Source organism: Salvelinus namaycush, unplaced genomic scaffold (genome assembly GCF_016432855.1).
Source record: "Salvelinus namaycush isolate Seneca unplaced genomic scaffold, SaNama_1.0 Scaffold12, whole genome shotgun sequence".
Taxonomy (NCBI): Eukaryota; Metazoa; Chordata; class Actinopteri; order Salmoniformes; family Salmonidae; genus Salvelinus; species Salvelinus namaycush.
Genome location: NW_024057897.1, coordinates 32,421 through 56,309, shown reverse-complemented (window position 1 = coordinate 56,309; position 23,889 = coordinate 32,421). Strand labels below are relative to the sequence as shown.

General features: G+C 42.5%; 1 pseudogene; it reads left to right on the top strand.

Moving 5' to 3' along the window:
- Window positions 1-1,968: 1,968 nt before the first annotated feature.
- LOC120036059 lies at window positions 1,969-9,757 on the top strand (annotated as a pseudogene).
- Window positions 9,758-23,889: the final 14,132 nt, after the last annotated feature.

The following is a 23,889-nucleotide window of genomic DNA, read 5'->3' as shown; positions in this document are numbered from 1 at the left end:
GTCAACATGTGCCAGCATCCCTGTTGAATGCTTTTGACACCATGCCCCGCCCCCGAGGGCGGGGCAACTAAATGTAGACAAGATCCCACAAACACAAATGAGGAAATGGCTACCTAAATATGATCCCCAATCAGAGACAACGATAAACAGCTGTCTCTGATTGGGAACCATATCAGGCCAACAGACATACAAAAAACCTAGATGACCCACCCTAGTCACCATCACGCCCCAACCAACATAGAGAATAAACAGCTTACTATGGTCAGGGCGTGACAGTGGAGAGAGACAGCACAGTGTTGGGGAAGCTACTCTGAAAATATAGTTTACCAAGCTATCAATTACTTCTCACTGGAAGAAGTTAATCTACACTAAAGTGACCCTTAAGAAAAATCTAGATAATTTAACTAAAGTTACTTTGATAAATTATCGTATATAAATCTGAAATGTCATAGACTACAAATTGCAAGAACAGATCACTCTGGAGTCAGATGTTAACAGAATGTGTAATTTAGCCTATTAAACAAAAACGTAATTAACTACACAGCAAATTGGCCAGTGTTAACCTCTACTTCCACACAATCCCGGATCCGGGAGCACCCCCATCAGTAAAAAAGCTGACTAGCATAGCCTAGCATAGCGTCACAAGTAAATACTAGCATCTAAATATCATTAAATCACAAGTCCAAGACACCAGATGAAAGATACACATCTTGTGAATCCAGCCATCATTTCTGATTTTTAAAATGTTTTACAGGGAAGACACAATATGTAAATCTATTAGCTAACCACGTTAGCAAATGACACAACTTTTTTTACTCCACCATTTTTTTCCTGCATAGGTAGCTATCACAAATTCGACCAAATAAAGATATAAATAGCCACTAACCAAGAAACAACTTCATCAGATGACAGTCTGATAACATATTTATTGTATAGCATATGTTTTGTTAGAAAAATGTGCATATTTCAGGTATAAATCATAGTTTACCATTGCAGCCACCATCACAACTCTCACCAAAGCGACTAGAATAACTACAGAGAGCAACGTGAATTACCTAAATACTCATCATAAAACATTTCTGAAAAATACACAGCGTACAGCAATTGAAAGACAAAGATCTTGTGAATCCAGCCAATATTTCAGATTTTTTAAGTGTTTTACAGCAAACACAATATAGCATTATATTAGCTTACTACAATAGCCAACCACACAACAGCATTGATTCAAGCAAAAAATAGCGATAACGTATAAACCAGCAAAATATATAAATTTTTTCACTGACCTGCTCAGAATTCTTCAGATGACAGTCCTATAGCATCATATTACACAATACATAGAGTTTGTTCGAAAATGTGCATATTTAGCGGCACAAATCGTGGTTATACAATATGAATAGTAGCCAAAATGCAAACAAAATGTCGGGAGAAATCTTGGGAGAGGCACCTATTCTAATCGATAACTAATCATAAACTTGACTAAAAAATACAGGTTGGACAGCAAATGAAAGATACATTAGTTCTTAATGCAATCGCTGTGTTACATTTTTAAAATTAACGTTACTACGACATACAGCGTGCGTTAAAGCGAGACCGCACCGAAATTAATGGCGGATTATGCATTTTACATTTTTCAACAGAACAACGAATTAACAGCATAAATAGTTCTTACTTTTTGATGTGCTTCCATCAGAATCTTGGGCAAGTTGTCCTTTTTCCAAAATAATCGTTGCTCGGTTGCAGAATGTAGTCTTCAACGTTGGAATTAGCAGTAAACATTAGCCATGTGGGCCAGACGTGCCCAACTCCCTAGAACGCAACACAAATAAATACCCGAAAATCGCAATATACTGACATAAACTGATATAACTCGGTTTAAAATAACAACATTATGATGTCTTTAACAGCTATATCGAATAAAAACAGAGCCGGATATATCTAAGAGCTATAACCGGAGCTTTCTAGTACGACATGCCAAGGTCCTTCCTGCGTCATGGCGAAAAGGGGAAAGAGGGTACACCACGTTGCCAGCCTATTTATAGGCCTTCAGATCTGCCTAGAGACTCCATTTCAATTCTCACTATTCGCTGACATCCAGGGGAAGGCGTATGCAGTGCATCTCAACCAATAGAAGACAGGCAAATTAATAAACTGACCTGGGAACAGCTTGCAGAATTCAGCATTCTCACATCCTCATAGGAAAAAGGCTCCAACTCGAGTTCTGTTTTACTCACAGATATAATTCAAACGGTTTTAGAAACTAGAGAGTGTTTTCTATCCAATAGTAATAATAATATGCATATTGTACGAGCAAGAATTGAGTACGAGGCAGTTTAATTTGGGAACGAAATTATTACAAAGTGCAAACAGCACCCCCTATTGAGAAGAAGTTTTAACAAGTGTTCATTTTTTTGGTGTTACATTTTTAGTGTTAAGAGGTGTTGTTTTTACACCATCTGTGCTACTATAACTCCCAGGTGAGAGTTCTGTACAGAGGCTGGTGTAATAAATACCATTTAAAATAACACAAGCATATTGCTATTACATTGTTATAACTAACTTCTTTCTAAGCAGGGTTTCTCACAAACTCATAAACAGATACAGAGACCCACACACACACCCAAGGACAGAGGGCTGACGTAAACCTTTCATAAACACTGATAAGAAAAGGGTGCTTGGGTCCGCATTTCACGAGATAATAAGACACACACACACATACCCAAGGAAAGAGGGCTGACTACGCACACACAAAATCTCCTGCTTAGCTGAACATTTGATAACAAAGAACTTTTGCTATAAGACTCAGAAGGATGACGCCCAGCTCATCAGGACCAATCTGAGAAGACAACAACCTGTCCAGAACCAACCAAAGGACCAGAACTTCCAGACTCAACCTACTTTCTGTGTTGTATAAAATGTCTATGCATTCTGTTATCTGGGCTTTTTCTCGAGGTTCTCTATGAGCCGAAGGAACGAGACCGTATACGCTTGTACCAGATATCTTTACTCATAATTAAACTGTCGCTTGTCATACAATTTATCACCTTGTCTGAATCGATCCTTGACCGGCTCACCCTTCTCCATATCCAATTATCAACACTGGGCGGTGGCACTGAGCAGTGTTGATTGAGCTTCCGTTTTTAACTTGAAACTTCCTTTTCATCTAATTGCAGACGGTGCAAAGGCAGCTGGAATTGCACAGCAGTGAACGGTAAGTAACATGTTCATGTTTTAATATATTTTTTAATAAGTTAGCTGGTGGCCAAACTTGTTATATCTGCTAAGTGAATGGTCGAGATCTTTATTTGTAGATATAGCTACATCTCTGAAGTTTAGATTAAGCAGGTTGCTAGCTAGCTAACTTGGGTAGTTAACGTTAGCGCTCGATTAATTAACTATCTAGCTAAATGTTAGTGGGAACTTTGTCTCAACTTCACTAGTTCGCTAAAATTAGCAACCAATTAGATTTGAGAAAATGAATTGAAATCCAAAAGGATCGAAGTTAGGTTTTACCATCAGGGGTTTTCAAACATGTGTGTGTTGAGTTCACGAGGCCAACTAACATTAGCGCTGCAGCTCGGTGTAAATTGGGGTGTGACCTAGTGTGATAAATTTGAGCCTCATTTGGTGCAGCATGTAGCTAGCCAGGAAGTGAAGGTAACATGGCTAATATCTTCAAAACGCATATAACTAGTTCTTCAAAACGCATATAACTAAGAATATTTGTCTGGACAAAAATGGTTAGATACAGTTGCAGTCAGAGGTTTACATACACTAAGGTTGGAGTCATTAAAACTCATTTTTCAACCACTAAACAAATGTCTTGTTGTCACGATCGTCTTCGTGAGAGAGAGTGGACCAAGGCGCAGCGTGTGCAAAATACATCTCTTTTATTTTAGAGAAGGAAAAAACAAGTAACGAACACAATTACAAAACGAAACAAAACAACCGTGAAGCTAAAGACGTAAGTGCAAACCCAAGCTACAAACGTACAACATAGACAACTACCCACAAAAGCCTACTGCCTATGGCTGCCTTAAATATGGCTCCCAATCAGAGACAATGAATGACAGCTGTCTCTGATTGAGAACCAATCTAGGCAGCCATAGACATAACTAGACAACTATACTCTACTCTGCCCCATACACATACAACACTTCATAGACACTACAAAACACATACATTCCCCATGTCACACCCTGACCTAACTAAAAAACATAAAGAAAACAAAGAATACTAAGGCCAGGGCGTGACACTTGTGAACAAACTATATTTTTGGCAAGTCGGTTAGGACATCTACTTTGTGCATGCCACAAGTAATTGTTCCAACAATTGTTTACAGACAGATTATCTCACTTATATTTCACTGTATCACAATTCCATACATACACTAAATTGAATGTGCCTTTAAACAGCTTGGAAAATTCAAGGAAATTATGTAATGGCTTTAGAAGCTTCTGATAGGCTAATTGACATAATTTAGTCAATTGGAGGTGTACCTGTGGATGTATTTCAAGGCCTACCTTCAAACTCAGTGCCTCTTTGCTTGACATCATGGGAAAATCAAAAGAAATCAGCCAAGACCTCAGAAAAAAAATTGTAGACCTCCAAGTCTGGCTCATCCTTGGGAGCAATTTCCAAAGGCCTGAAGGTACCACGTTCATCTGTACAAACAATAGTACGCAAGTATAAACACCATGGGACCATGCAGCCGTCATACCGCTCAGGAAGGAGATGCGTTCTGTCTGCTAGAGATGAACGTACTTTGGTGCGAAAAGTGTAAATCAATCCCAGAACAGCAGCAAAGGACTTTGTGAAGATGCTGGAGGAAACAGGTACAAATGTATCTATATCCACAATAAAACGAGTCCTATATCGACATAACCTGAAAGGCCGCTCAGCAAGGAAGAAGCCACTGCTCCAAAACCGTCATAAAAAAGCCAGACTACGGTTTGCAACTGCACATGGGGACAAAGATTGTACTTTTTGGAGAAATGTCCTCTGGTCTGATGAAACAAAAATAGAAATGTTTGACCATAATGACCATCGTTATGTTTGGAGGAAAAAGTGGGAGGCTTGCAAGCCGAAGAACACCATCCCAACCGTGAAGCACGGGGGTGGCAGCATCATGTGGAAGGCAAATTATTTGGATATGTTGAAGCAACATCTTAAGACATCAGTCAGGAAGTTAAAAGCTTGGTCGCAAATGGGTTTTCCAAATGGACAATGACTCCAAGCATACTTCCAAAGTTGTGGCAAAATGGCTTAAGGACACCAAAGTCAAGGTATTGGAGGTGCCATCACAAAGCCCTGACCTCAACCCTATAGAAAATTTTGTGGGCAGAACTGAAAAAGCGTGTGCGAGCAAGGAGGCCTACAAACCTGACTCAGTTACACCAGCTCTGTCGGGAGGAATGGGCCAAAATTCACCCAACTTATTGTGGGAAGCTTGTGGAAGGCTACCTGAAAGTGTTTGACCCAAGTTAAACAATTTAAAGGCAATGCTACCAAATACTAATTGAGTGTATGTGAACTTCTGACCCACTGGGAATGTGATGAAAGAAATAAAAGCTGAAATAAATCAATCTTTCTACTATTATTCTGACATTTCACGTTCATAAAATAAAGTGGTGATCCTAACTGACTTAAGACAGGGAATTTTTACTAGGATTAAATGTCAGGAATTGTGAAACTGAGTTTAAATGTATTTGGCTAAGGTGTATGTAAACTTCCAACTTCAACTGTAGCTAGCTAGCTAGCTATATATTTTGCTACAACACCAACCTCAACATCTTGTTGCTTAGCCCTAACGTTAGCTACCTAGCGCACATGGCCAGACGTGATAAGGTTGTCCTCAGTTATTTAGATTAACATGTCTATGGTGTGTGCTTGTTGTTATTAATCACAGATCAGACATTGTGTTCAAGCCAATATGGCTTGAAATGTATTGGCCAGTTTCTTTCCTATTGTCACGACTTCCGCCGAAGTCGGGTCCTCTCCTTGTTCGGGCGGCGGTCGGCGTCGCCGGTCTTCTAGCCATCATCGATCCACTTTTAATTTTCCATGTGTTTTGTCTTGTTTTCCTCACACCTGGTTTCAATTCCCTCAATCATTTGTTGTGTATTTAACCATCTGTTCCCCCCCATGTCTTTGTGTGGGATTATTTATTGCAAGTGCTTGTGCACGTGTTTGGTGCGCGATGGGTTTTTGTACCCAATTATTCTTGTTATTTTTATGCCGTGAGTTTTGCTATTAAACTGCTCCGGCTATTAACAAGTTTTGCTCTCCTGCGTCTGACTTCCCTGCCACCGATTACGCACCCCTTACACCTATAGATTTGAGTGGTGGTTGTAACTGTTTGGAGCTCGTTAGATAGATAGCTAGTTTGGTTGGTTGATTTCACTGGAATATTACCTTGCCAAGCCCCAGAACCGCAGGCAGACAGACACCTGTTACGTCATTAAAGTGGCAATTGGAACAAATGATTGACCCACTGCAGGGAAGACACAAGGGTAGAGGGTATAAGGGTCATTTTGTGTGATTGTTTCTATATGTACAGCTACACCATAAAATGTTTGCAACCAAATTTAACTTAAATATGACGTGCGTAATTGCAATTTGCAGGAGTGCAGTGCAACATGTTGTTGAAGGTCCAATACCAAACATGCAAGAAGTTCATGAAGTTGCAGTTTTCTGATGGAGATTTAATCAATCACGGAGAATATATGAACTGATGTATTTTCTTAATTGAACCATTGGACTTGATTTGGGTCGGATTTGATTTGGGTCTGTTGCCCCCTAGGTATTTTGTAGTCCAAAATAGGTTTGGACTGCTCACTGCAGCACAAATACAATTTTTGAATATTCCCAAACTGAGGTGGAGGAGGATGTCCTGCTAGACCTGGTTGAGGCCAATCCAGACCTGTTCCTCACAATCAAGGATCTTAATGAAGGTATCTTTCTACAGTCTCACATAATGATGTCAAATAACATGAATGTATAGATTGGTTTGATCTGTTGTTTGTGCTCAGATGTTTCTCCTGCAGGCTGTTATACACCTAATTCGTGCACAGACACATTATCCCTCTCATCAAGTGATTTAGACCTGAGATCTCCAGAAAGACTGTCTAAAAAGGCCAACACAACCTCAGGAGATGAGGCCATCGACTCCTCAGCAGCAAAAGAGGTATGATGATATTGGATGTTGATAATCCCATTTCTGTGTTTGCTCTTCATGGAGATTCCGACAGCATAAACCAACCCTAAATAGTTTAACTTTTCTCTTGTCTTAATAGATGCTTCTAGAGGACATGACTAGCAGACCTGGTGGGGCAAGACGTATTAGAAGAGCACCAGACAACCATCACATTGGACCACAGAACCAGGAGAGAGATGATTGCCATCTTAGTCAGCCACATGAAAGAGATGCGTGGGTAAGCGTCTCGTTAGCCAATCTGACCACCAACAATGGATCAAAACAATCAAACTATACATTAATGTTATTTGGCATCATTATGAGACTGTAGACAGATACAGTACCTTCATCAACAAAACTTTGGTTAAACATATTTGGCGCGTGTATGCTTTCTTGTTTTTGAGCGGGAAGCTTCCCACTCGACAGAGAGAACTTTATGCTCTTGGAATTGTGACCCTCTTTCCTTCGTTGAGAGATCATTTTCCCCCAAAGGCTATGTAAATGCTGGCAGATCATGCTTGCTTTAATATTTTTACATTTGTTCTGGGGCCTGAAAGGGGCATCAAACAGTCATAGAATCAAGTCTAAAAATAATTACCATTTGACTACCATGTTGGTCACCTTTTCCCATATCTAAATCAAATCAAATTATATTTGCACATTGCGCCAAATACAACAGATGTAGACCTTACAGGGAAATGCTTACTTACAAGCCCTTAACCAACAAAGTAAGAATAAGAAATAAAAGTAACAAATAATTAAAGAGCAGCAGTAAAATAACAATAGCGAGGCTATATACAGGGGGTACCGGTGCAGAGTCAATGTGCGGGGGTTAGTCAAGGTAATTGAGGTAGTATGTACATGTAGGTCTAGTAATTAAACTGACTACGCATAGATAATAACAGAGTAGCAGCAGCGTAAAAGACGGAGGGGGGGGGGGGGGGGGGCAATGCAAATAGTCTGGGTAGCCATTTGATTAGACATTCAGTCTTATGGCTTGGGGGTAGAAGCTGTTTAGACTTGGCGCTCCAGTACCGCTTGCCGTGTGGTAGCAGAGAGAACAGTCTATGACTACGGTGGCTGGAGTCTTACACAATTTTTAGGGCCTTCCTCTGACACCGCCTGGTATAGACGTCCTGGATGGCAGGAAGCTTGGCCCCAGTGATGTACTGGGCCGTATGCACTACCCTCTGTAGTGCCTTGCGGTTGGAGGCCGAGCAGTTGCCATACCAGGCAGTGATGCAAACAGTCATGATGCTCTCAATGGAGCAGCTGTAGAAGCTTTGGAGGATCTGACCCATGCCAAATCTTTTCAGTCTCCTGAGGGGGAATAGGTTTTGTTGTGCCCTCTTCATGACTGTCTTGGTGTGCTTGGACCAACCTGCTCCACTACAGCCCCGTCGATGAGAATTGGGGCGTGCTCGGTCCTCCTTTTCCTGTAGTCCACAATCATCTCCTTTCTCTTGATCGCGTTGAGGGAGAGCTTGTTGTCCTGGCTCCACGTGGCCAGGTCTCTGACCTTCTCCCTATAGTCTGTCTCGTTGTGATCAGGCCTACCACTGTTGTGTCATCGGCAAACTTAATGAAGGGGTTGGAGTCGTGCCTGGCCATGCAGTCATGAGTGAACAGGGAATACAGGAAGGGACTGAGCACGCACCCCTGAGGGGCCTCCGTGTTGAGGATCAGCGTAGCGGATGTGTTGTTACCTACCCTCACCACCTGGGGGCGGCCCGGAACACTTTAATGATCCTGACACGGGCAAAGGATATCGGAATTATTGCCTGAAGACGGTATCAAGGAAGACCTCACGTCGACCCTTCAAGAGAGTATTTCACCCCAGTGGACTTTGTTGTAGGTGAATCAGGACCTTTTGCTGATTTTCGACGATGAAATCCTCTAAGCTCCTTGAAAAGTGTGACACTGTATTGAAGCCTAAAGTCATGAAACTGGCAAAATTCCTGACCACGACCACCGATTTGCATTGCCTCCTGAAGTCTGCAGAAAAACTGCCAGAGAATGACAGCGAAAGTTGATTATCTCGTGGATCGTGCAATGTTTCAAACTCAGCAATATTGTTTTATGTGATTTGGGGTGTTTGCCTTTTATTGCCCTCAGACTGGGACAACGATATGTCCTCCCTGTTGCTGCTGCTTCATCTCATCCCACAACCAGCAGGAGGGAAGAGGATCAAGATCAGTGCCAGTAATGCTGTGGGCAGACTAGTGCACTTTCATAAGGTAAGTGACTTTAAAAGAGTGACTTAAAAAAGATCCTTTGTGTGCTGTAGTCATGCTGCAGCATTAAAGACCATCTTGCTAGGAGCCATGGTTGACAGACATACCTCCTTGCCGTCGGAACTACTACATCGTGGTGGACAAGAGGCTTGTTCCCTGCCAGGCAACTAGTGGTTTGTGTGCGTTTGATGAACTGTTCAAAGCTTTTTTCTTTAACCTGACGTATGATGATGCTCTTGTCAACTTCTACACATTTGTGCAGACAACCTTCTACAACGTTGATGTAGGCAAAACAAGAGACGCCCCTAGAGTAGAGGACAAAACGTCTTAACTAGATAAATGTATGTTACTGTGCACAGAAACAGCCAGTCATTGATATCTCATTTGAGAATAGAGCATAGCTTCCATCCCTCCACCAGGATTAGATTGGTCTGTGCTCAAGATGGTTGTAGATGGCAGTTTTAAACATACTCAGGTTTCAGAAAACATTTGAATATTATTCATAAGGATGTTGGTCAAGTAGTTGATGCATTAAGCTTAGAAGGCCCCGCTCATGTTGCTGATTTCTCCAGTCCAGTCAGAAGCTCCACAAATGGGTGGTGAAGTTGGTGTCCCACATGATAACCCTCAAAGTGATTGTTTTGAGAAGAGTCTTGCTAAAATATGTGTGCCTCCATAATTGCCAAGTTGCAAGCTAGTGGTGTTGCAAGTAGTGTTGTGTCAACAGTAGTGTGTGATTTAGAAGAGCTTACTACTGGGCTACAAATTAAACAAGATATTCTGTCAGTTATGCCTATGGATAAACCCTCTTTATCTGCTGTAAAGGATAGATTTGAGAACTTTGAAAACCCATATGGCAGTTTTAACACAGAAACCAAGAAAACAAAGTACTTCAACCAAAAATGGTGTGTTGTGGAGCCAGTAGAAGTAGTGTTGGGAGTTAGATATGATAGCCAGCGAAATAAACAAACAGGCATGTATGATCAAGTCCCAGTGAAAGACACTTTTGTATATATTCCTATACTGGAAACATTGACGTTCACGTGTCGCAATTCTGAAATCTGTACGTTTTTGGAAAATGCACCGAGGGATACATCTGTGGAAGACACTTATGAAGACTTTTGTGATGGAAGTTACTTTAAGACTCGGCCCTTGTTCTCAAAACATAGTACAATTGGATCTGTAAAGTATTTCTATGATGACTTTGAAACTGCCAACCCGCTTGAATCCAAGCGAGGTGTTCACAAGATATGCACCATTTATTTTGTCCTCAGGAATCTGCCACCCAAGTTTTACTCTGCTGTGATGAATATTCATTTAGTGTCATTATTTCATCATCAATATCTAAAGAAATATGACTTTGATGCCATTCTAGAGCCCTTGGTTAATGAGGCTTTGATGCCATTCTAGAGCCCTTGGTTAATGAGGCTTTGATGCCATTCTAGAGCCCTTAGTTAATGAGGCTTTGATGCCATTCTAGAGCCCTTGGTTAATATGGCTTTGATGCCATTCTAGAGCCCTTGGTTAATGATGTAAAAAAAACTGGAGAGTGATGGTGTAAATTTTCCCTTTCCCACTGATAGAATTTATGGCACGATCTGCCAAATAACTGGAGACAATTTGGGGATGCATGCAGTCTGGTTTCACAGAGTACTTCAGTGGTCATTACTTTTGCCGGTTCTGTTTGATAGAAAAGTCTAATGCTCAGATGGTTTACAGTGAAGATGACCCTAAGATTGTCTTGCGTGGTAAAGATACATTTGAAATGTATTTCAATCAGTTGCAATCAGAACCACAGCTCCCATCTGTGTAAGAAAAATTCTAAACTAAATAGTTTGCAGCACTTCCATGTTTGTAGTCATTTTTCTGTGGACATAATGCATGGCATTCTTGAAGGGGTGGCTAAGGTTGAGTTAAAATTGTTGTTTGAATATGTCTCCGAATAGTTTTTTTCTGAAACGTGCGCTTCTCTTTAGAATCTACTCGTTTGACGATGGGTACTTGGAGCGCAAAAAACGTCCAACTGAAGTCATCCTAAAGAATGGTGGAAACAGCAGAGCACTCTCTTCAAGCTCTGTGTCTTGTGAGAAACATTCCCTTGATTTGAGGTGATGCTGCTCCAGCAGGAAATGAGAACTGGAATACGCTGCTCATCTTACTGCAAATAATCAACATAGTCCCCCCCCCCATTTTCTTAGCCAGGGCATGACTGTTTATATGAAGCATTTGATAACTGAACATCACACACTTTTCAAACAGTTGTACCCACATAAAAACGTAATACCCAAACATAATTGTATGATATATTACATGCATAAAACAAATCAGTCCTTTATTACATATGTGGAGCATGAGGTTTGAGGCAAAGCACACACACTTTAAGAACACCCTCAACTTCAAGAACCTTACTAAGTCCCTTGCCAAAAAACACCAATTTGCTGTAGGCCATTACTGGGAGACATCACTGTTGGACCGGTGAAAGCATTTTCCCTGAGTCATTTTACTGGTGGTAAGGAGTTGGCAGTGTCACTTCAGGTCACTATGCAGAAAGCCATTTACTCTACCAGCTGGGATAAGATGGATGGCACGGAGTACAGAGAGGGACTGTTAGTCTTTTGTAAAATAACTAAGATCATTGTGGTTGACAATATTGTATACCTATTGCTGGACAAGTTGCATACAGATCATTTGAGTGAACATTACCATGCATTCATTGTGTTTGATGGTGTTGATGACAAAGTTGGTGATTTGAAATTTTATAAGCCTTTTATGTTCCTTTGTTTGACATGATTGAGTTATAGTCAGATTATTGGAAAATTGCATACCTAGTCTTACGAGGACTTCCACTCGTGTTAAATAGCAACTCTCTTGTTATAGCAAATACTCTTGTTCTCATAGCGTACATGTACTGAGGTGCCTGTCAGGCACTGATTTCATTCTGATGCTCCTGTGATGCACTGATTTCATTCTGATGTGCCTGTGAGGCACTGATTTCATTCTGATGTGCCTGTGAGGCACTGATTTCATTCTGATGCTCCTGTGATGCACTGATTTCATTCTGATGTCCTTGTGATGCACTAATTTCATTCTGATGCGCCTGTGATGCACTGATTTCATTCTGATGTCCTTGTGATGCACTGATTTCATTCTGATGCTCCTGTGATGCACTGATTTCATTCTGATGTCCTTGTGATGCACTGATTTCATTCTGATGTGCCTGTGATGCACTGATTTCATTCTGATGCGCCTGTGATGCACTGATTTCATTCTGATGCGCCTGTGATGCACTGATTTCATTCTGATGCGTCTGTGATGCACTGATTTCATTCTGATGCGTCTGTGATGCACTGATTTCATTCTGATGCGCCTGTGATGCACTGATTTCATACTGATGCGCCTGTGATGCACTGATTTCATTCTGATGTCCTTGTGATGCACTGATTTCATTCTGATGTGCCTGTGATGCACTGATTTCATTCTGATGTGCCTGTGATGCACTGATTTCAGTCTGATGTGCCTGTGATGCACTGATTTCATTCTGATGCGCCTGTGATGCACTGATTTCATTCTGATGTCCTTGTGATGCACTGATTTCATTCTGATGTCCTTGTGATGCACTGATTTCATACTGATGCTCCTGTGATGCACTGATTTCATTCTGATGCGCCTGTGATGCACTGATTTCATTTTGATGTCCTTGTGATGCACTGATTTCATTCTGATGTCCTTGTGATGCACTGATTTCATTCTGATGTGCCTGTGATGCACTGATTTCATTCTGATGTGCCTGTGATGCACTGATTTCAGTCTGATGTGCCTGTGATGCACTGATTTCATTCTGATGCGCCTGTGATGCACTGATCACTGATTTCATTCTGATGTCCTTGTGATGCACTGATTTCATTCTGATGTGCCTGTGATGCACTGATTTCAGTCTGATGTGCCTGTGATGCACTGATTTCATTCTGATGTGCCTGTGATGCACTAATTTCATTCTGATGCGCCTGTGATGCACTAATTTCATTCTGATGCGCCTGTGATGCACTAATTTCATTCTGATGCGCCTGTGATGCACTAATTTCATTCTGATGCGCCTGTGATGCACTAATTTCATTCTGATGCGCCTGTGATGCACTAATTTCATTCTGATGTGCCTGTGATGCACTAATTTCATTCTGATGCGCCTGTGATGCACTAATTTCATTCTGATGCGCCTGTGATGCACTAATTTCATTCTGATGCGCCTGTGATGCACTAATTTCATTCTGATGCGCCTGTGATGCACTAATTTCATTCTGATGCGCCTGTGATGCACTAATTTCATTCTGATGCGCCTGTGATGCACTGATTTCATTCTGATGCGCCTGTGATGCACTAATTTCATTCTGATGCGCCTGTGATGCACTGATTTCAGTCTGATGTGCCTGTGATGCACTGATTTCATTCTGATGCGCCTGTGATGCACTGATTTCATTCTGATGCGCCTGTGATGCACTGATTTCATTCTGATGCGCCTGTGATGCACTGATTTCATTCTGATGCGCCTGTGATGCACTGATTTCATTCTGATGCGCCTGTGATGCACTGATTTCATTCTGATGCGCCTGTGATGCACTGATTTCATTCTGATGCGCCTGTGATGCACTGATTTCATTCTGATGCGCCTGTGATGCACTAATTTCATTCTGATGCGCCTGTGATGCACTGATTTCATTCTGATGCGTCTGTGATGCACTGATTTCATTCTGATGCGCCTGTGATGCACTGATTTCATTCTGATGCACCCTCTTTTTGTGGCCTAAATAAATGAAACAAAGCAGAGTCACTCCTCTTGTAACAAATCATTTATTGTTCCTGTTTAACTCAACTACAACTTGCAGGCTTGTTTTGTGAGTGGGAAAGAACCAGGCAAAAATGTTTATTTCCTAGTGTGAATATTTAGCACTTCCTGGTGTCAATTCAGCTACAGGATGCCTTCTCTAGGCTTGATCCTCAACACTGAAACGTGTTGCTGCTTAATACTGAGGGTGTTGAAATAAACACTCCCATGGGTCATTTAAACAACATCTGAAGTGTTATATTTTAACACTAAGTGTTTCAATATGAACACTACCAAAAGTGTTAAATTAATACTCAGAACCTAAATACATTTTATGGACACATATTTCACATTATTTATCTTATTTTCAGTCCCCCCTTCAGCTCCACTCAATGTTAGCTACGTTTACTATGCATAAATTGGCAAAATTGGCAAAACTGTCTTGTGCAAATTTTTTATTGACTCAATACCTGTTAGCAAAGGTGTCAGCTAGAGATGACGTGCAGGAGCTTGCAGGGATTTGTAGTCTTGCATGATGTCTACTTTGATGCTAATTATCATTTTCGAATCTGAGTGTAAATAGAGCCGTATATATTGATAAAAGTCACCTTATCAAAACATCATGTCAGGGTAAGCCTACACGAAACACAGCCCTTATTTGAAGTGTTTATCAAATCCCCTATGGGAAAAATAAATGCTAGGCTTTATGAGTATTATGACACATCCACTATGGGGCTCTATATCTTCTTTGAGAAGCGATGTGGTGGGGGAGCTATGGAGAGAGAGAGAGAGAGGGGTGGGCTGTTTGTACAATATGTACCATTTAGCAGACACTTTCATCTGAAACAACGTAGTCATGCATGCAATAGTTTTACGTATAGGATGGCCTCAGTGGGAAATAAACCCATGAGCCTTCGCGTTGCAAGCGCCATGATCTACCGACTGAGACACAGAAGACCGAGCATGTGTGTGAGCATGTGTGTGTGTGTGTGGTTGTGTAAACATTCTGATTGGCTCTCCTAAACTGAAGGGATGAGGAACAAACAAGGAAATCTGTTTGACAGAGTGAGGGGAGGACAGCTGATTGTCTGTTATCTGTTTGACAGAGTGAGGGGAGGACAGCTGATTGTCTGTTATCTGTTTGACAGAGTGAGGGGAGGACAGCTGATTGTCTGTTATCTGTTTGACGGAGTGAGGGGAGGACAGCTGATTGTCTGTTATCTGTTTGACGGAGTGAGGGGAGGACAGCTGATTGTCTATCTGTTATCTGTTTGACGGAGTGAGGGGAGGACAGCTGATTGTTAATCTGTTATCGGTTTGACGGAGTGAGGGGAGGACAGCTGATTGTCTGTTATCTGTTTGACAGAGTGAGGGGAGGACAGCTGATTATCTGTTATCTGTTTGACAGAGTGAGGGGAGGACAGCTGATTGTTAATCTGTTATCGGTTTGACGGAGTGAGGGGAGGACAGCTGATTGTCTGTTATCTGTTTGACGGAGTGAGGGGAGGACAGCTGATTGTCAATCTGTTATCTGTTTGACAGAGTGAGGGGAGGACAGCTGATTGTCAATCTGTTATCGGTTTGACGGAGTGAGGGCAGGACAGCTGATTGTCAATCTGTTATCTGTTTGACGGAGTGAGGGGAGGACAGCTGATTGTCTGTTATCTGTTTGACAGAGTGAGGGGAGGACAGCTGATTATCTGTTATCTGTTTGATAGAGTGAGGGGAGGACAGCTGATTGTTAATCTGTTATCGGTTTGACGGAGTGAGGGGAGGACAGCTGATTGTCTGTTATCTGTTTGATGGAGTGAGGGGAGGACAGCTGATTGTCAATCTGTTATCTGTTTGACAGAGTGAGGGGAGGACAGCTGATTGTCAATCTGTTATCGGTTTGACGGAGTGAGGGGAGGACAGCTGATTGTCAATCTGTTATCTGTTTGACGGAGTGAGGGGAGGACAGCTGATTGTCAATCTGTTATCTGTTTGACGGAGTGAGGGGAGGACAGCTGATTATCTGTTATCTGTTTGACAGAGTGAGGGGAGGACAGCTGATTGTCTGTTATCTGTTTGAAGGAGTGAGGGGAGGACAGCTGATTGTCTGTTATCTGTTTGACAGAGTGAAGGGAGGACAGCTGATTATCTGTTATCTGTTTGACAGAGTGAGGGGAGGACAGCTGACTGATTATCTGTTATCTGTTTGACGGAGTGAGGGGAGGACAGCTGATTGTCAATCTGTTATCAGTTTGAAGGAGTGAGGGGAGGACAGCTGATTGTCAATCTGTTATCTGTTTGACGGAGTGAGGGGAGGACAGCTGATTGTCAATCTGTTATCTGTTTGACGGAGTGAGGGGAGAACAGCTGATTGTCAATCTGTTATCTGTTTGACGGAGTGAGGGCAGGACAGCTGATTGTCAATCTGTTATCTGTTTGACGGAGTGAGGGGAGGACAGCTGATTGTCAGTCTGTTATCTGTTTGACGGAGTGAGGGGAGGACAGCTGATTGTCTGTCTGTTATCTGTTTGACGGAGTGAGGGGAGGACAGCTGATTGTCAATCTGTTATCTGTTTGACGGAGTGAGGGGAGGACAGCTGATTGTCTGTTATCTGTTTGACAGAGTGAGGGGAGGACAGCTGATTATCTGTTATCTGTTTGACAGAGTGAGGGGAGGACAGCAGATTGTCTGTTATCTGTTTGACAGAGTGAGGGGAGGACAGCTGATTGTCTGTTATCTGTTTGACAGAGTGAGGGGAGGACAGCTGATTGTCTGTTATATGTTTGACAGAGTGAGGGGAGGACAGCTGATTATCTGTTACCTGTTTGACAGAGTGAGGGGAGGACAGCTGGTTGTCTGTTATCTGTTTGACAGAGTGAGGGGAGGACAGCTGATTATCTGTTACCTGTTTGACAGAGAGAGGGGAGGACAGCTGATTATCTGTTATCTGTTTGACGGAGAGAGGGGAGGACAGCTGATTATCTGTTACCTGTTTGACGGAGAGAGGGGAGGACAGCTGATTATCTGTTATCTGTTTGACAGAGAGAGGGGAGGACAGCTGATTATCTGTTATCTGTTTGACAGAGTGAGGGGAGGACAGCTGATTATCTGTTATCTGTTTGACAGAGAGAGGGGAGGACAGCTGATTATCTGTTATCTGTTTGACAGAGAGAGGGGAGGACAGCTGATTATCTGTTATCTGTTTGACAGAGAGAGGGGAGGACAGCTGATTATCTGTTATCTGTTTGACAGAGAGAGGGGAGGACAGCTGATTATCTGTTATCTGTTTGACGGAGAGAGGGGAGGACAGCTGATTATCTGTTACCTGTTTGACAGAGAGAGGGGAGGACAGCTGATTATCTGTTATCTGTTTGACAGAGAGAGGGGAGGACAGCTGATTATCTGTTATCTGTTTGACAGAGAGAGGGGAGGACAGCTGATTATCTGTTATCTGTTTGACAGAGAGAGGGGAGGACAGCTGATTATCTGTTATCTGTTTGACAGAGAGAGGGGAGGACAGCTGATTATCTGTTATCTGTTTGACAGAGTGAGGGGATGAAGGCTTGATTCTCTTGTCAGTTGAATGCTGTGAATTATTATTTGAGCCACTGCTGATGGCCCACACTCAAAGGTCTTATCAGCCATTCGCACATTCAGATGTGTTTTTCTCTGACAGGTTTTTAACATTGGCAATGAAGTGCTCAGCTCAATGCAGATTTAGATTAGGAACAGAAAGGTCAAGTAGGCTTCAATCTGAGCAAAGTCCTTCATTACAGAAGTTAAGCAGCCTCTAGTCTGCTTTCCCTGAAGGAGCCAGTATAAACAGGATAAGCCCCACCTACTCTGCTCTACAGGAACCAATCCCTGAAGGAGCCAGTATAAACAGGATAAGCCCCACCTACTCTGCTCTACAGGAACCAATCCCCGAAGGAGCCAGTATAAACAGGATAAGCCCCACCTACTCTGCTCTACAGGAACCAATCCCTGAAGGAGCCAGTATAAACAGGATAAGCCCCACCTACTCTGCTCCACAGGAACCAATCCCTGAAGGAGCCAGTATAAACAGGATAAGCCCCACCTACTCTGCTCCACAGGAACCAATCCCTGAAGGAGCCAGTATAAACAGGATAAGCCCCACCTACTCTGCTCCACAGGAACCAATCCCTGAAGGAGCCAGTATAAACAGGATAAGCCCCACCTACTCTGCTCTACAGGAACCAATCCCTGAAGGAGCCAGTATAAACAGGATAAGCCCCACCTACTCTGCTCTACAGGAACCAATCCCTGAAGGAGCCAGTATAAACAGGATAAGCCCCACCTACTCTGCTCCACATGAACCAATCCCTGAAGGAGCCAGTATAAACAGGATAAGCCCCACCTACTCTGCTCTACAGGAACCAATCCCTGAAGGAGCCAGTATAAACATGATAAAACCCCACCTACTCTGCTCTACAGGAACCAATCCCTGAAGGAGCCAGTATAAAAAGGATAAGCCCCACCTACTCTGCTCTACATGAACCAATCCCTGAAGGAGCCAGTATAAACAGGATAAGCCCCACCTACTCTGCTCTACATGAACCAATCCCTGAAGGAGCCAGTATAAACAGGATAAGCCCCACCTACTCTGCTCTACAGTAACCAATCCCTGAAGGAGCCAGTATAAACAGGATAAGCCCCACCTACTCTGCTCTACATGAACCAATCCCTGAAGGAGCCAGTATAAACAGGATAAGCCCCACCTACTCTGCTCTACAGGAACCAATCCCTGAAGGAGCCAGTATAAACAGGATAAGCCCCACCTACTCTGCTCTACAGGAACCAATCCCTGAAGGAGCCAGTATAAACAGGATAAGCCCCACCTACTCTGCTCCACAGGAACCAATGCAGAAGATCAATGAAGGACTGAGCGTCAGCAGGCAATGATGAACCCTTTATGGCTCAATTTAATACAAATAAATAACTAACAGATATGTGTGTCGTGTCACAAAAAAATTGAAGATTCCTATAATGTTTTATCTGAACCAGAGTTAATCAGTCAGACTACATCGCTTAGGAACGTGTAAGAAATCAAGACATCCTTCTTCTCACCTCTCAAAACAACACCATTATAATGAGTGGGGGGAGCAAGAAAAAGTGAGAGAGAGCGAGGGGAAGAAAGAGGAGAGAGTGGGAGAGAGAGACATGTATAGACAGAGGTAGAGAGAGAGATAAAGAGAGAGAGATGTAGAGAGAGAGATTATCTACCTCACTTGCTTTGGCAATGTTAACATATGTTTCCCATGCCAATAAAGCCCATTGAATTGAATTGAATTGAGAGAGAGAAAGAGAGATATGTAGAGACGGAGGTAGAGAGATGTAGAGAGGTAGAGAGACGGAGGTAGAGAAAGAGAGAGATAAAGAGAGAGATCCACAAAGAATTTGAAAACAAATCCAATTTTGATAAACTCCCATATCTACTGGGAGAAATTCCACAGTGTGCCATCACAGCAGCAAGATTTGTGACCTGTTGCCACAAGAAAAGGGCAACCAGTGAAGAACAAACACCATTGTAAATACAACCCATATTTATGCTTATTTATTTTAACTTGTGTGCTTTAACCATTTGTACATTGTTACAACACTGTATATATATAATATAACATTTGTAATGTCTTTATTGTTTTGAAACTTCTGTATGTGTAATGTTTACTGTTAATTTGTATTGTTTGTTTCACTTTTGTGTATTGCTACCTCACTTGCTTTGGCAATGTTAACACATGTTTCCCATGCCAATAAAGCCCCTTGAATTGAATTGAATTGAATTGAATTGAGATGTAGAGACAGAGGTAGAGAGAGAGAGGGGGGGAGAGAGAGAGGGGGGAGAGAGAGAGAGTGATAAAGTGATTTAGAGACAGTAGGGAGAGACTATGAGTTTGATTGAGTGTGGCATACTTAATAACTCATCTCAGTGAGTTAAATAATCTCTCAGGTAAATGGAAGGACACTGTCACACACAGCCTCTAGGAGTCACTGTCACACTGTGGGCCTGAGCATGGGTGGTGTGTTTGTTGTGTTTTGAGCCTGAAATAGTCTACACTCCTTTGGGAGTGAGGCAGCATAATGTTACAACACAGGTACATCTCTTCTTTTAGACCCACAGGAGAGAGGGAGTGAAAGAGAGAGGGAGGGGAGAGACAGAGAGAAGGAGGAGAGAGAAAGAGAGGAGGAGAGAGAAAGAGAGAAGGAGAGAGAAAGAGAGAAGGAGGAGAGAGAAAGAGAGAAGGAGGAGAGAGAAAGAGAGAGGGAGGGGAGAGAAAGAGAGACAGAGAGAAGGAGAGAGAAAGAGAGAGGGAGGGGAGAGAAAGAGAGACAGAGAAGGATGAGAGAGAAAGAGAGACAGAGAAAAGGAGGGGAGAGAAAGAGAGACAGAGAGAAGGAGGAGAGAGAAAGAGAGAAGGAGGAGAGAGAAAGAGAGAAGGAGAGAGAAAGAGAGAAGGAGGAGAGAGAAAGAGAGAAGGAGGAGAGAGAAAGAGAGAGGGAGGGGAGAGAAAGAGAGACAGAGAGAAGGAGAGAGAAAGAGAGAGGGAGGGGAGAGAAAGAGAGACAGAGAAGGATGAGAGAGAAAGAGAGACAGAGAAAAGGAGGGGAGAGAAAGAGAGACAGAGAGAAGGAGGAGAGAGAAAGAGAGAAGGAGGAGAGAGAAAGAGAGGAGGAGAGAGAAAGAGAGAGGGAGGGGAGAGAAAGAGAGACAGAGAAATGGAGGGGAGAGAAAGAGAGACAGAGAGAGGGAGGGGTGAGGAAGAGAGAGGGAGAAGGAGGGGTGAGGAAGAGAGAGGGAGAAGGAGGGGAGAGAAAGTGAGACGGAGGGAGGGGAGAGAAAGAGAGACAGAAGGAGGGGAGAGAAAGAGAGACAGAGAGTGAGGGGAAAGAGAGTGTCATTGTATTCTCTCTTGAACTTTTATTCTAAGCACAGGAGCTCTTCCAAAAGCCAGTTGTTCTGTCATCTAAACACAGGCAGTACTAACCAGCTGATGAGGTGGTGGAGCATCGGTCCTATGGGGATTGACCAGGAAGCTGTACACACCAATCAGCAGAGCTGTGATGAAACAGTAGTTTGAAGAGAGGCTGACACAGCAGTGGATTACGGATGATGCATTAGCTATGTATTACTGTCTAATTCAGGGATTTACCTGTGGCATGCAGTAAAAGCTATGCTGTCATTGTTCTGTGAGTGGTCTACTGTTGGTCTGCTGTTGCCATGGCTCCCTGAACAATCCCACTGCTAGACTACATTTCATTTCAAAACAATGTTCTCTGTCCTCAGTGCATCTGGGACAGCTGGGTGAGCAGTAGATTCACTGTGGTTCTGACAGAATTTGAAAGGGAGTGATGAGCGGGGGTGGGGGCGAGGGGGGTTAATGTTTTGGATATAAATACAGCCCGGGTCTAAAAGTGCCACGCTGACTCATATCAAACTAGGGCAGTGGGGCTTTTAACAATGACATTTTGCCACAGAGCGCTTCACAGTGAGATCAGACTGCTAACTACAGTATACTTCTGGGAGCACCATAAGTATAATGGCCTTCTAAAAATGTTGCCACAACTAAGATGTAGCTAGCGAAGCATGATGAGGAGGATGTGGCACATACTGCAGGATCCACATCAACCACATTGCTGCTGCCTTTTCATGTCAATCTTTACAAATGTTTGATCCTGATCAAAACTTTTCACCATTAACATCAGACAGGTACACTCACCATCAAAGACTGGACTATCTCTCCCTCTCTCTATCTCTCTATCTCTCTGGTCTAATTTACACCATCAAAGACTGGACTATCTCTCTCTCTCTCTCTCTGGTCTAATTTACACCATCATAGACTGGACTATCTCTCTCTATCTCTCTGGTCTAATTTACACCATCATAGACTGGACTATCTCTCTCTATCTCTCTGGTCTAATTCACACCATCATAGACTGGACTATCTCTCTCCCTCTCTATCTCTCTGGTCTAATTCACACCATCATAGACTGGACTATCTCTCTCTATCTCGCTGGTCTAATTCACACCATCAAAGACTATCAATTCAATTCAATTCAATTCAAGGGGCTTTATTGGCATGGGAAACATGTGTTAACATTGCCAAAGCAAGTGAGGTAGACAATACACAAAAGTGAAACAAACAATACAAATTAACAGTAAACATTACACATACAGAAGTTTCAAAACAATAAAGACATTACAAATGTCATATTATATATATACAGTGTTGTAACAATGTACAAATGGTTAAAGCACACAAGTTAAAATAAATAAGCATAAATATGGGTTGTATTTACAATGGTGTTTGTTCTTCAGTAGTTGCCCTTTTCTTGTGACAACAGGTCACAAATCTTGCTGCTGTGATGGCACACTGTGGAATTTCACCCAGTAGATATGGGAGTTTATCAAAATTGGATTTGTTTTTGAATTCTTTATCTGGTCTATCTCTCCCTCTCTCTATCTCTCTATCTCTCTGGTCTAATTCACACCATCAAAGACTGGACTATCTCTCTCTCTCTATCTCTCTGGTCTAATTCACACCATCAAAGACTGGACTATCTCTCTCTCTATCTCTCTGGTCTAATTCACACCATCAAAGACTGGACTATCTCCCCTTCTCTCTCTCTGGTCTAATTCACACCATCAAAGACTGGACTATCTCTCCCTCTCTCTCTCTGGTCTAATTCACACCATCAAAGACTGGACTATCTCTCTCTCTCTATCTCTCTGGTCTAATTCACACCATCAAAGACTGGACTATCTCTCTCTCTCTATCTCTCTGGTCTAATTCACACCATCAAAGACTGGACTATCTCTCTCTCTCTATCTCTCTGGTCTAATTCACACCATCAAAGACTGGACTATCTCTCTCTCTATCTCTCTGGTCTAATTCACACCATCAACGACTGGACTATCTCTCCCTCTCTCTCTCTGGTCTAATTCACACCATCAAAGACTGGACTATCTCTCCCTCTCTCTCTCTGGTCTAATTCACACCATCAAAGACTGGACTATCTCTCTCTCTCTATCTCTCTGGTCTAATTCACACCATCAAAGACTGGACTATCTCTCTCTCTCTATCTCTCTGGTCTAATTCACACCATCAAAGACTGGACTATCTCTCTCTCTCTATCTCTCTGGTCTAATTCACACCATCAAAGACTGGACTATCTCTCCCTCTCTCTCTCTGGTCTAATTCACACCATCAAAGACTGGACTATCTCTCCCTCTCTCTCTGGTCTAATTCACACCATCAAAGACTGGACTATCTCTCCCTCTCTCTATCTCTCTATCTCTCTGGTCTAATTCACACCATCAAAGACTGGACTATCTCTCTCTCTATCTCTCTGGTCTAATTCACACCATCAAAGACTGGACTATCTCTCTCTCTCTATCTCTCTGGTCTAATTCTCACCATCAAAGACTGGACTATCTCTCCCTCTCTCTCTCTGGTCTAATTCACACCATCAAAGACTGGACTATCTCTCCCTCTCTCTCTCTGGTCTAATTCACACCATCAAAGACTGGACTATATCTCCCTCTCTCTCTCTGGTCTAATTCACACCATCAAAGACTGGACTATCTCTCCCTCTCTCTCTCTGGTCTAATTCACACCATCAAGGACTGGACTAT